This window comes from Achroia grisella, unplaced genomic scaffold (assembly GCF_030625045.1).
Source record: "Achroia grisella isolate CSIRO2021 unplaced genomic scaffold, CSIRO_AGI_Agris_v1 utg786, whole genome shotgun sequence".
NCBI classification, from domain to species: Eukaryota; Metazoa; Arthropoda; class Insecta; order Lepidoptera; family Pyralidae; genus Achroia; species Achroia grisella.
The window spans coordinates 173,385-186,377 of NW_026713025.1; positions in this window are offsets into that span (position 1 = coordinate 173,385).

Consider the following 12,993-nt stretch of genomic DNA (forward strand, 5'->3'; position numbering starts at 1 on the left):
CTACATGCATATGAATACAAATATGCTACCAACAAAATAACATTTTTAACAATTTTTGTCTGTCTGTCTGTCTGTTTGTTCCGGCTAATCTCTGAAATGGCTGGACCGATTTTAACGCGACTTTTTTTGACAGGTAACTGATGTAATAAGGAGTAACGAAGGCTACTTTTATTTTAGAAAAATAAATTAAATTCCACGCGGACGAAGTCGTGGGACAGCTAGTATATAGATATATATATAAATTTATAGGACATGTAATATGTTCATATAAGGCGGTGAATAGCTTCCTTTCGACCTTGAGTGACCACTAGAGTTGTGCCCACTAGAGTGCAAACAATACGATTGATTTGTAACTTAGCTCCGTATTTTATGGCACTTGAAGCATGTAATAGGTATCATTACATAGTATAAAACAAAGTCGCTGTCGCTGTCTGTCCCTCCTTATGTGTGCTTAAATCTTTAAAACTACACAACGGATTATGAAGCAGGTTTTTTTAATAGATAGAGTGATTCAAGAGGACGGTTCATATGTACAATACATGTACACCCGTGCGAAGCCGGGGTGAATAGCTAGTATGTAATCATTTGTAAGAGTGGGAGAGAGACATCTTTTGGTTTGTTACCTTCTCAAGGACAGATCAATCCAATCTCGAGGACAGATGTACGCTATCTTTTATCTAAAAACAAACAGACAAAGTCGTAGGTAACGGTTAGATAGAAAACGAAGGAGAATTGAATTCCTTCGTTTTTACATTCCTACATTAAGGTTACATTAGATGTTATATATTCAAAATCCGTTGCGTAGTTTTAAAGATTTAAGCATACATAGGGACGGACAGACAGCGATAGCCACTGTTTTATACTATGTAATGATACATGTATACCCGTGCGCAGCCGGGGCGAGTAGCTAGTGAAGAATATAATAAGTAGAGTGTTTATTTATTATTATTAAGTTAATATTGTTTCATTACCTTGTGTGAACACAACGAAGCCCCAACTAGTATGTAACGAGTTCCGTAACTAGACAAGTTTATTCCATTTTCTATTCTCGACGTTTGAATATTAATTTACATAATCATAGTAAATTAATTAACTAGCTATTCGCTCGTCGAAAGCTAGTAACATATAAATTCAAATTGTCTCTATGGTCACGGCACTGACGACGGCAATCTGCCACGGTAGCGCCGGTACACCACACCCTTCGGCCAGTAGTCCTCCTTCATGAAGGTGGGCAGCATGTTGGTGGGGACCCGGTCCACGAACGCTTTGAAGCTCACGTTGTGACTCGATTCCAGCTGCGTCACCCTCAATGTCACGTTACTTTTGGTCCGGATATAGTATCCATATCCGGACCATGTCCTGTTCCTTGGTGGCGTAGTGTCGACAGGACAGGTACATTGCCTTGGTTAGTAGCTTAGCCAGACTATATTAAAGTTTAATAAAATTAAATAAAACATGCCAATACATAATCTGAAAGTTAGTTTTCTTTATACCACGTAGGTGGCAAGCATACGGCCCATCTGATGGTAAACGGTTACCGTAGCCTATAGTCACCTGAAACACCAGGGGTATCACGTGCGCGTTGCCGACCCTTAAGAAACCTTATACCCTTCTTGCAAAACCCCATGCTGTAGTCTCGTGGGAAAACCTCTGCAGGCAGTACATTCCACAATGTAAGTGTACGCGGGAGGAAGCTCATAGTTAAGATTGAAGGGTATTTTTTTATACAAAATGTTGATGGTTTACAGTATCGTAATGAGAGCATCGTAAAACATAATCGGATGTTCGGTGGGGCGAGGGGTGGCCATGGGAAGCGGGGGAGGTGGTCGGCCGGGCCAACATTACGGGCTCATTGTTGTGTGCAGTAGAATCGACTAATTCCCCTCGTTTCTCTCGTTCCCATCGATTTCCGCACTGTACGTGTTCAATCGAAAATCGTTACCATACGAATAAATCGAGTTTAATCGGCCGCATTGTGAGGCGCGTGCGGCAACAGCCGCGTGCACACATTAGTATAAGAATTACCCTACATGACGTTATATATTGTTACAGACGACACTTTATAAGCTGAAGATTTGTTTTTGTAACAGTGCATTTTAATAATATTATAAACGCGAAAGTTTCGTGAGGATCGATGTATGTTTGTTACTCTTTCACGCAAAAACTACTGAACAGATCTTAATGAAATTTTGCAGTAATATAGTGTATACATTAGAATAACACATAGGCTATAAATTTCATGCATGAAATCGCGGGCACAGTTAGTATATAGTTTTGTAGATTACACATCAAAAACACACGTGTGGTGTCCTCATAAGAATAGCCACCACCACTCCATCTCTTCCCGTGGGTATCGTTAAAGGTGACTAAGGGACTCATCGACCAGTGGACGGGCAGCAGGGTTCTACTGAGTATCTACCATCACACTGCGATCACCAACCCGCATGCCAAGTGTGGCGATTATTGCAATCCCCCCAAAATTAGAGGCCTTTGTTCAGCAGTGGACATCTTCCCGACTGAAATGAATAATAATTTCGGGACAATTCACACAGCGCCATCTAGACCCAAGTTAAGCTAGTTAAAGCTTGTGTTACGAGTACTAGATAACTGATACAAATACATAGATATTTATTTTTCATAAATACAGACCGATACATACCATCACACTCATGATATAAATGTTTGTGCCGTGCGAGGAATCGAACCCGCGACCATTGAACGTAAAGCGGTGTGCCAGATCGCTAGACCACCGAGGTCGTCGATGATGATGATTATGTCGATGATGATGGTACTCGTGGCAAATAGTTTAGAATTAGAATTCAAGTACTGATATCTCCTATTTGTAGCCACTTAAATATTATAGAGATATAAACATTGATTTTATACGAGAAGAAGCAGCTTTTTAGATGGCTAACTTGGCTTGAAAATAAACTTTACTATTTCCAAATAGACAGATTATCTGTACATATAAATAAAATTGGAGTGTCTGTTTGTAATATTGAAATAACCGTTTTTTACTACATGCATATGAATATATATACGGTGCATACACCGAAATAGTATTTTTTACAATTTTTATCTGTCTGTTTATTCCGGCTAATCTCTAAAATGGCTGGACTGATTTCGACGGGACTTTTTTAGTAGATAGCTGACGTAATAAGGTGTAACATAGGCTACTTTTATTTTAGAAAAATTCTTTTTGTTTTAGAAAAATATAGTTAAATTTCACGCGGACAAAGTCGCGAGTGCAGCTAGTAGACGATAAAAAACTACGCCATAACAAGACAACGAAGCACGAGTACATTTGAATAACTAAATAATATTTTAGGTAACCTTCTATCACGTTTACAATAAATAAAAATTTCAGTATTAGAGGAAGAAATTTATATAAAAAAAAATAATTAATTGGCTGCCATCACTCACTCGGCAGAAAATGAAGAAACGCTCTCGGTTTCAACTTGAAGTTCTGCTTTGTATCTGAGCTCTAATTTATGTCTAGAAATTCAATGCCGACCGTCTTTGAATTCACGCTGACGACCTGTCTGACGACCTGTTTGCCGACACAAACGACTGGATGTCGATTTTTTACTTGAAAAGTACTCCCAAAGCATGATACATCTATACATATAAATAAAATTGAAGTGTCTGTTTGTAATATTAAAATAACCGTTTTTTACCTACACGCATATGGATATAAATATGGTACATGCACCAAAATAACATATTTTTAAATTTTTGTCTGTCTCTCTGTCTGTTTGTTCCGGCTAATCTCTAAAATGGCTGGACTGATTTCGACGGGACTTTTTTTAGTAGATAGCTGATGTAATAAAGGGTAATTTAGGCTACTTTTATATTAGAAAAATAAAGTTAAATTCCACGCGGACAAAGTTGCAACTTATGGAAGTTGCATACGTTGAAATTTCCGTTAAAATTGACCGAAAATATATGTGTGCAATTTTGAGAATATAAATAATCTTGTAAAAAACAGACTATTCAAAGTTTACTTGAATATTCAAATAAACTTAATATGAGCACTTTTGAATAGTCGTATTTTTTTTTATTCTACCGTTCATTCTGAACGCAGACTCATCACAAGACGAACGAGCAAGAAACTTAAGTTAGAAGATATGATTATCTTCTTAGCAGATAAGGATTTAGGTTACTATTAGCACGGTGATCATGCGGGATGGTGGATGTCACCCACTACCATTTTTTTATATAACACAGGGTACAAACCAGCGTACAGGTCACCTGATGGTAAGTGATTACCGCCAGTTCGTTGTCGGCCTTTTAAAGAGGAACAATCTCTTTCCTTGAAGGTTTCAATATCGTATCGGTTCGGAAATACCATTGCTGGAAGGTGATTCCACAATGTGGTTGCGTGGCGAAAGTTTCTAAGACAATATCTTGGGAATGAAAAGAAGGACATATATAAAACTAAATTATGTTTAAATAATAATTATTGTACATAACACATTTAATATATCTAATATAAGATAACAAATTTCGAAATTGGGATTACAAGGAACTGTAACTGTTCACTATCGTTCAGTGATCACGACACGCACGACAACACTATCGCTAGAAGAATATTGTATCCAACGCCGTTAAAATAATAAAAAAATAAGTTACGACGGTGGGAGTTGTTTTGTAGTTTGAAAAGTGTTCGGCGTGTTTTCTTGTCGTAATTGTTCATTTTTTATATATGTTTGTTTAATAAATAAATATATAACTCAAAGGTGACTGACTGACATAGTGATCTATCAACGCACAGCCCAAACCACTGGATGGATCGGGCTGAAATTTGGCATGCAGGTAGATATTATGACGTAGGTATCCGTTATGAAAGGATTTTAATTAATTCTACCCCCAAAGGGATAAAAGTTTGTCTGAAACTTTGTCAATTATAAACAGATCGGGCTAAGACTTTGCATGCATAAAGCTACTATGACGTAGGCATCCCCTAAGAAAGCATTTTGATAAATTCAACCCCGTAAGGGGATAAATTAACGCGAGCGAAGACGCGGGCAAAAGCTAGTATATTATAAGTGTATTTACGAAATAATAACTAACGCATGAGTTGATATGCCGGAAGCATCTATTGTCAGTTTTGGCGGTAAACAGGTAACCCATTCAAAAGGTAAGTTCGGACAAGCCCGAAGTTCTAGGAAGCCTTGCCGAAATCGAACCGGCAATCCTCGCAGTACAAGGTGCTTTCAAAATTATCAATCTCTTGCTCAGAACGTTATTGTCGTAATTATACAGTCCACTGTACGTACACAACTGCATCGACGTAATATCAGTTGAAGTCATAAGTGTAACAACTCTATTTATTTCTGTTTCACGTTCAATTTGCGACAGTTATTTATCATAATACATTGTACCATCGGCGATAGCGTTATAAATAGAGTTGTAAAGTTGATAGCTGAATAATGGTGGTACAAAACCCGTCCAGCGTTTGTTTTAGCGGCGCGCCGCTCAGCGGCAGTCATGCAATTGAGATACGTGCAAGCGTGCCGGCACGCGAGCACGCGGCACGCGAGCACGCAGCACGCGAGCACGCGGCACGCGAGCACGCGGCACGCGAGCACGCGGCACGCGAGCACGCGGCACGCGAGCACGCGGCACGCGAGCACGCGGCACGCGAGCACGCGGCACGCGAGCACGCGGCACGCGAGCACGCGGCACGCGAGCACGCGGCACGCGAGCACGCGGCACGCGAGCACGCGGCACGCGAGCACGCGGCACGCGAGCACGCGGCACGCGAGCACGCGGCACGCGAGCACGCGGCACGCGAGCACGCGGCACGCGAGCACGCGGCACGCGAGCACGCGGCACGCGAGCACGCGGCACGCGAGCACGCGGCACGCGAGCACGCGGCACGCGAGCACGCGGCACGCGAGCACGCGGCACGCGAGCACGCGGCACGCGAGCACGCGGCACGCGAGCACGCGGCACGCGAGCACGCGGCACGCGAGCACGCAGCATGCGAGCACGTAAGCACGGGCACGAAACCGCTCGTCAACACAACACGAATGAATAACGACAGACCATTTGATGTTTAATCAGAAAAGGATCAGAGGCGGCCGGCGCTGTCTGGCCGCTGTCCTGCGGTCACTTTTGCATTGAGATGTTTGAATTTTGGCTTCAGCTGTCTACTCACAAACGGAAATTAATGAAATAATGTTTATGTTGTACATTTTCAGTGGTTTTATTTGTGGAAGAAGCTTGTTTTTGCACAAATATGTACAAGTGGGTGGTACCGCATTCAGAACCGAGCCGTCAGAATCATTGGTAATGTCATCATTGATAATCGCCCATGGGCTCTGCGGCGAATTATTGCATCTCTGTGCATTTTCTACCGCATATATCACGGGGAGTGTTCTGAGGAATTGTTCGGATTAATACCAGCTGCTGAGTTTCACCACCGTACCACCCGCCAGAAACTGAAATACCATCCTGATCATCTGGATGAATGGCGGTCTTCCACAGTGCGGTTTTCTAGAAACTTTTTGGCTCGCACAACCACATTGTGGAATCACCTTCCAGCAATGGTATTTCCGAACCGATACGATATTGAAACCTTCAAGAAAAGAGCTTATTCCTTTTTAAAAGGCCGACAACGTACTCGCAATTCCCCTGGTGTTGCGGGTGCTCATGGGCGGCGGTGAACACTTACCATCAGGTGAGCCGCATGCTCGTTTGTCCCCTGTGTTATAAAAAAAATATTAATTTATTTTCTCTATTGTAATCTCAGGTTTATTATTTCAGTAGGTTTTTTTCCGATGTATTTTTTATATATTGTGGTATCAGGCTGAATTAAAATGCATACATGTAACATTGTAACACCTGCACTGAATATCTAAATTTTCCTAGTTTTATGAACCGTCTGGGACTAATGGCTTACTAAATAAGTTTCCGTTCTGAACCTTATAAACACTAAGTTAAAAACTAATGTTATTTTTAAATAAAATATAGTCGAGCGCAGTGATGGCTGGCTCATCCGTCATACTCGTGAACGAGTGCTGCTTGTAGGGACTGGTCTGCTCTTATCACTACGACTGATTTAATCTTATTGTGTTTTTATATTTGAGCCTAAATAAATTAGTGCTGGTTGGTAGTTTGTATTCACACGTTTCGACTTGTAAAATGTGGACTTACAAGGATTGTTTAAAAGAGCAACACACAAGTTTCTTGCTCGTTCTTCTTGTGATGAGTCGTATTCCGAATGAGCGGTAGTTAAAAAAAATTGTTATGACTATTCAAAAGTGCTTAAATGAAGTTTATTCGAATAAATGATTTTCTATTCTATTCTATTCTATTCTATTGAAAACACTCAGACCGATACAAACAAACTAGTTTGTATTCACACGTTTCGACTTGTAAAATGTGAACTTACAAGGATTGTTTAAAAGAGCAACACACAAGTTTCTTGCTTATTCTTCTTGTGATGAGACAGCTTTCCGAATAAGCGGTAGATTTAAAAAAATGTTACGACTATTCAAAAGTGCTTAAATTAAGTTTATTTGAATAAATGATTTTCTATTCTATTCTATTCTCATGTTCATCTTATCATCCTCCACTGGTGCCCCGCCAGCGTAAACCGTTAGCGCAGGCGGGTGCACCATTCCATTATCATCCATAAAAAAAAACATCTAACAATAGCCCAAACAACCCAATAAAAAAAATACGCATGACCTATAAAAGGAATAATAACTTTAGTTAAACGGAATTCAGGTAAAGCATACTGTATATATATGCATCTCAGGAGTAGAAATATAATATAAATGAATAACATAGTGGCACTAGAATATATGAAATGCTTTTGAGTATTCAATTAAGTTTATGATTTCATAGCGCACGACGTTTGTGCAGTTTCAAACGTGTGTGATAGCAGCAAACGGAATATATTGTATGCCACGTGAGCGTTTCTCTTTACGGCAGTGTTTCCCAAACTTTCCTGAGAATTGGCCCACTTTGGCCTTTCTAAAATTCTTATTTTGATTCATTTATTTAATTCAGGCTACGTGGCCCATATTATAAATACCTTATAGACTAATATACATACGAAATAATAATAAAATATGTAAATAATATTGTCTGTGTGGTCACGGCACTGACGACGGCAATCTGCTACGGTAGCGCCGATACACCACCCACTTCGGCCAGTAGTCCTCCTTCGTGAAGGCCCACCTTCGCAGTCTGACAGACAGACACAGACAATATTAGCATGTTGATGGGGACCCGGGCCACGGACCTTGTGACTCGATTCCACTGCGTCACCCTCAGTGTCAGGTTACTTTTGGTCCGGATATAGTCGACCATGTCCTGTTCCTTGGTACCGTAGTGTAGGTAGGATAGGTACATTGCCGTGTTCGGTGTAGCGGCACGTAACATGCCCCCCATCCTTATGTAACATACATAATTTTTAATACAATAAAATTGTTTTTTTCTCTTAAAATACTTAAATAATAGAAGTTTTAGGAAAAAATCACTAGAAAATTGTTGATAAAGTGACAATAAGTAAATTTTAAAAAATATAATGAAAAACTGAAATTAAAATAGTAGGTTGCCAACATTCAATGAACAATCTAGTGACGGTAGATGAAATAATTGCTGTCACATGTATCTACATTGATAGCTGTTACTCCAGACGGCTCGTGACCACCTCTCGTGGTCGTCTCTCTCGCTCGTGAAACCTCGAGAGAGGTAAATTTAAATACATTTATTTGCCATAAAATTATTCGTGTTAAGACCCGATTAATAATATAAAAAATGAAATTAAAATGCCAAATAATTTTAATAAAGATTTTTCTATTTTAATTTTGATATAAAACAATAATTTATATAATTTCTTTTCTCGTTAAATATGGCATTACATTTAAATAGTCCGGTGCGAAATGGTCGTACTATATGCTATATATATAACGAGTCCATTTACGAATAGCCCTGCTTAACAATCAAATTGTCTCCCGTGGGTCGTGGGCCCCACGTTGGGAAACACTGGTCCAGAGCTATTTGAACGTGAAGAGCTCGCGTCGAGTAAAATGGGCCGCGCAGTGTTTGCCGCGGCATAACCGACGTGATGAGTGCGATATGCAGCGCGTATCACGCATAACACGGACACGCGGCGTCCCCCTCCATATATATGTCGTGATGGGCTGTTATCACGTCGCACAACGCTCCCCCCTCGTTGCCACCCTCCCCCCGGCACAATTCACAATTCTGCAAATTATTCCCTGAACAATGATGGCACATTTCACACTGGTTCGCTTGTCGTCACGGCGCGCGACGCTCAGTACGGCGCCGCAGGAGGCCGCTCCACTACGACGGGCACACAATGCTGCATACCGATGTACTCGCTGGCTCGGTTGTGGCAAAAGCGGTGTTTATTCTTTGAATTTATTTTATACTAGCCACTTACCCCGTCTTCGCCCGGGTTTACATATATTATACATATAAACCTTCCTGTTGAATTATTTATTTAAATAAAACCGCTTCAAAATCCGTTGCGTAGTTTTAAAGATTTAAGCATACATAGGGACGGACAGACAGCGACAGCGACTTTGTTTTATACTATGTAATGATAATGAAATACAGTGGTTTAGCAGTGCAAAGGGTTTATCATTTTATTTTTAAGTTCAAAGGTTCGAATCCTGCACTGTGTTAAAAATTTCGTTGATCTGTTTAGCCTTTTTGAAGTGATTGTACTATAATCTGAGACTGACTAACTACACCGTGAGTCTACTCAACGGTGTAGTTAATCTGTTAATTTGCTGGAGTTTCGTAGGATGACAGTATATTATTTATGTAGTATGGAAAATTAAGATTATTATTATATCTTCTTACTCTCCTTTTCACAGCTTCAGCTGGTGACTAGTACCGAGGACGGGACCTGCCAAGTCTCTCGTTACTTTATTTTGCTGGATGGTTTATTCTGTGGCATTTAGGAAGCGACGGACCATTGCACATGTATCATTATTATTATTATTATTTGTGTTTCACTTTCTCAGCCTTTTTTGCTGTGTTTTTACGCTTTGTGGCGTATACCTCACTTACGGGGCAAAACCAAGTAATTGCAATGTGTGTGTGTATTATTATAATTTATCTTGTGTACTTAGTGTATGTATTAGTAACTAGTGTTTTATATGTGTATATATATATATATATATATATATATGTATACAATCTTCCTTAGTGGGCATATTGGGAAACCGTAAAGCTCGCTTAGTATGACGTAAATGAATAAATACATTATTTTACTAATATTATATACATTAAGTTTAGTAGTATGTATCGATGGCTGTTTGTTACACTTCACATAAAAAAATCTTAACGGATTTTGATGATATTATACTGTGAAAGTAGAGATGTTTGTTTCGCTATCACGCAAAAACTACTGAACCGAACATCATGAAATTTTGTACACATGTTCTTGGAGGTATTAGAATGAACATAGGATACTCTTTATTTAAAAAAACATGCAAGCGAAGCCGCGGATAAAAGCTAGTAGCTTATATATCTGAATACCGCATAGGCTATAAGTATAAATAGAAGTAGTTACATATAAATAGAATCTAAGTATATATAACTCAAAGGTGACTGACTGACATAGTGATCTATCAACGCACAGCCCAAACCACTGGACGGATCGGGCTGAAATTTGGCATCCAGGTAGATGTTATGACGTAAGCATCGGGTAAGAAAGGATTTTGATTAATTCTGCCCCCAAAGGGATAAAACAGGGATTGAATGTTTGTATGAAACTTTGTCATTTTTAAACCGATCGGGCTGAGACTTTGCATGCATAAAGCTACTATGACGTGGCCATCCCCTAAGAAAGGATTTTGATAAATTCCACCCCTAAGGCGATAAATTAACGCGAGCGAAATCGCGGGCAAAACCCCTAAGGGGATCAAATAGGGGATGAAAGTTTGTATAAATCTTCTTAGATTTTGTAGGCCCTAATTTTCTATACACGTTAAATATTATAATCAAGTAAAGCCGCAAAAACTACACCTAATTAATAATAATACTTACTACTACGCGAGCGAAGCCGCGGGCAAAAGTTAGTTATTCTATAATATTTCAAATAGATACAAAGTATATATTATATAAGTTGGGACAAATTGGCATTTCTAAATTTAGATTAAACAAAGTACACGCAACCAATACTAAACTTATAAATAAATTACTACATTGACTGTACCCGAGTTATTTTTAAAACTGTTCAGTAATGAGTGCGGCGGCGCGGCGGCGCGGCGGCGCGGCGCGGGGCTGCCTGTTCACCGGGCGGGCCCGAAGCCTTTGAACGAATGTTCCGCCACTTGTCTATGTTCAAATAGAATAATTAAATTCGGAAGTGGCTTGCGCCCCCGCCCTAGAGTCCACCCCCCCCCCCCTCACCGCACCGATGCTGCCTGAATTGCGATCTGTTTAAGCACATTGAATTACTAAGTAAGTCATCACAAGACTTGGCTGTACCATTCAGCAGATTTTTTCTTGTCTTTATTTTGGCAACAAACAGTCGTTATCTATACATATAAATAAAATTAGACTGTTTGTAATATTGAAATAACCGTTTTTTACTACTTGCATATGAATATAAATACAAAACATACACCAAATAAACTGAAAAGGCTGGACCAATTTTGACGGGACTTTTGGCAGGTAGCTAATGTAATAACTTACTTGACTTAGGCTACTTTTATTTTAGAAAAATAAGGTTAAATTCCACGCGGACGAAGTCGCGGGTACAGCTAGTTAGATACTAGCTCTTCCCGCCACTAAATTTATATTTTCGTGTCACAGTGTTTATAACAACACTCCTCCGAAATGGCTGGACCAATTCTTATTAAATTTGTGTGTATTCAACTTATATATCACATTGTATTCAGCAGATCTGAATAGAAGGTGATCTATAATTGCAAAAAAATATTTATTTTTAATTATTTTTATTATTTCAAAGTGGCCCCCATAGAATAGAATTGAATAGAAAGAATAGAATATCATTTATTCAAATAAACTTAATTTAAGCACTTTTGAACAGTCATAACAATTTGTTTTTTTATCCACCACTCGTTCGGAAAGCTGTCTCATCACAAGAAGAACGAGCAAGAAACTTGTGTTGCTCTTTTAAATAATCCTTCCTTTTTAATTTAAATTTAAATCCCAATAACAGACAAACTTACCGAAACCCGTTTCAGATGGTAGAGCCATGTAATGCATAGTGCTGAGCATTACGTGGTCAAAAAAGTACAGTTCTGGATGACAGGCATTGTCTATATGCAATTGTATTGCAGTCCTGAGGAATGTGCTCACAATGTAATATATATATTTTTTTTTATAACACAGGGGACAAACGAGCATGCGGCTCACCTGATGGTAAGTGATTACCGCCGCCCATGAGCACCCGCAACACCAGGGGAATTGCAAGTACGTTGTCGGCCTTTTAAAAAGGAATAAGCTCTTTTCTTGAAGGTTTCAATATATACAACGATTATAATATTTTCATTCATACATTCGCATCACCCTTCCACACATATACATACACACACACACAAACACGTCATTTACAGTAGAAACAAATTCTTAATATAATAATAAATAACCGTAAAATAGCGTGATCTCCTATCACAAGTATTTAATTATGCTTACAAAGAGATTCCAGCCCCGGCTTAAGGAAATATATAAATAACAATTTATGATTGATGATATGTTGAATAAAACTTATTATTATTATTATTAAAAAAGCCTTAAGTTTATCCGAACGCAAAAGAGGCAGAGGACGTCCTCCAGCCACCTGGTGGACCAGAATGGCAAGCTAGTCGGTGCGGAAAAATTGCCCGACCCGACAACCCAGGACAGACTGTCCTAGCACCGATAAATTAAGAGAGCCGAACACACATACAGTGGGACAGAGCTAAGAGGAAGAAAAATATTTATTTTTATTATTTAAATAAATAAAAGGGGCGGAGTATTACTGCGACTTTG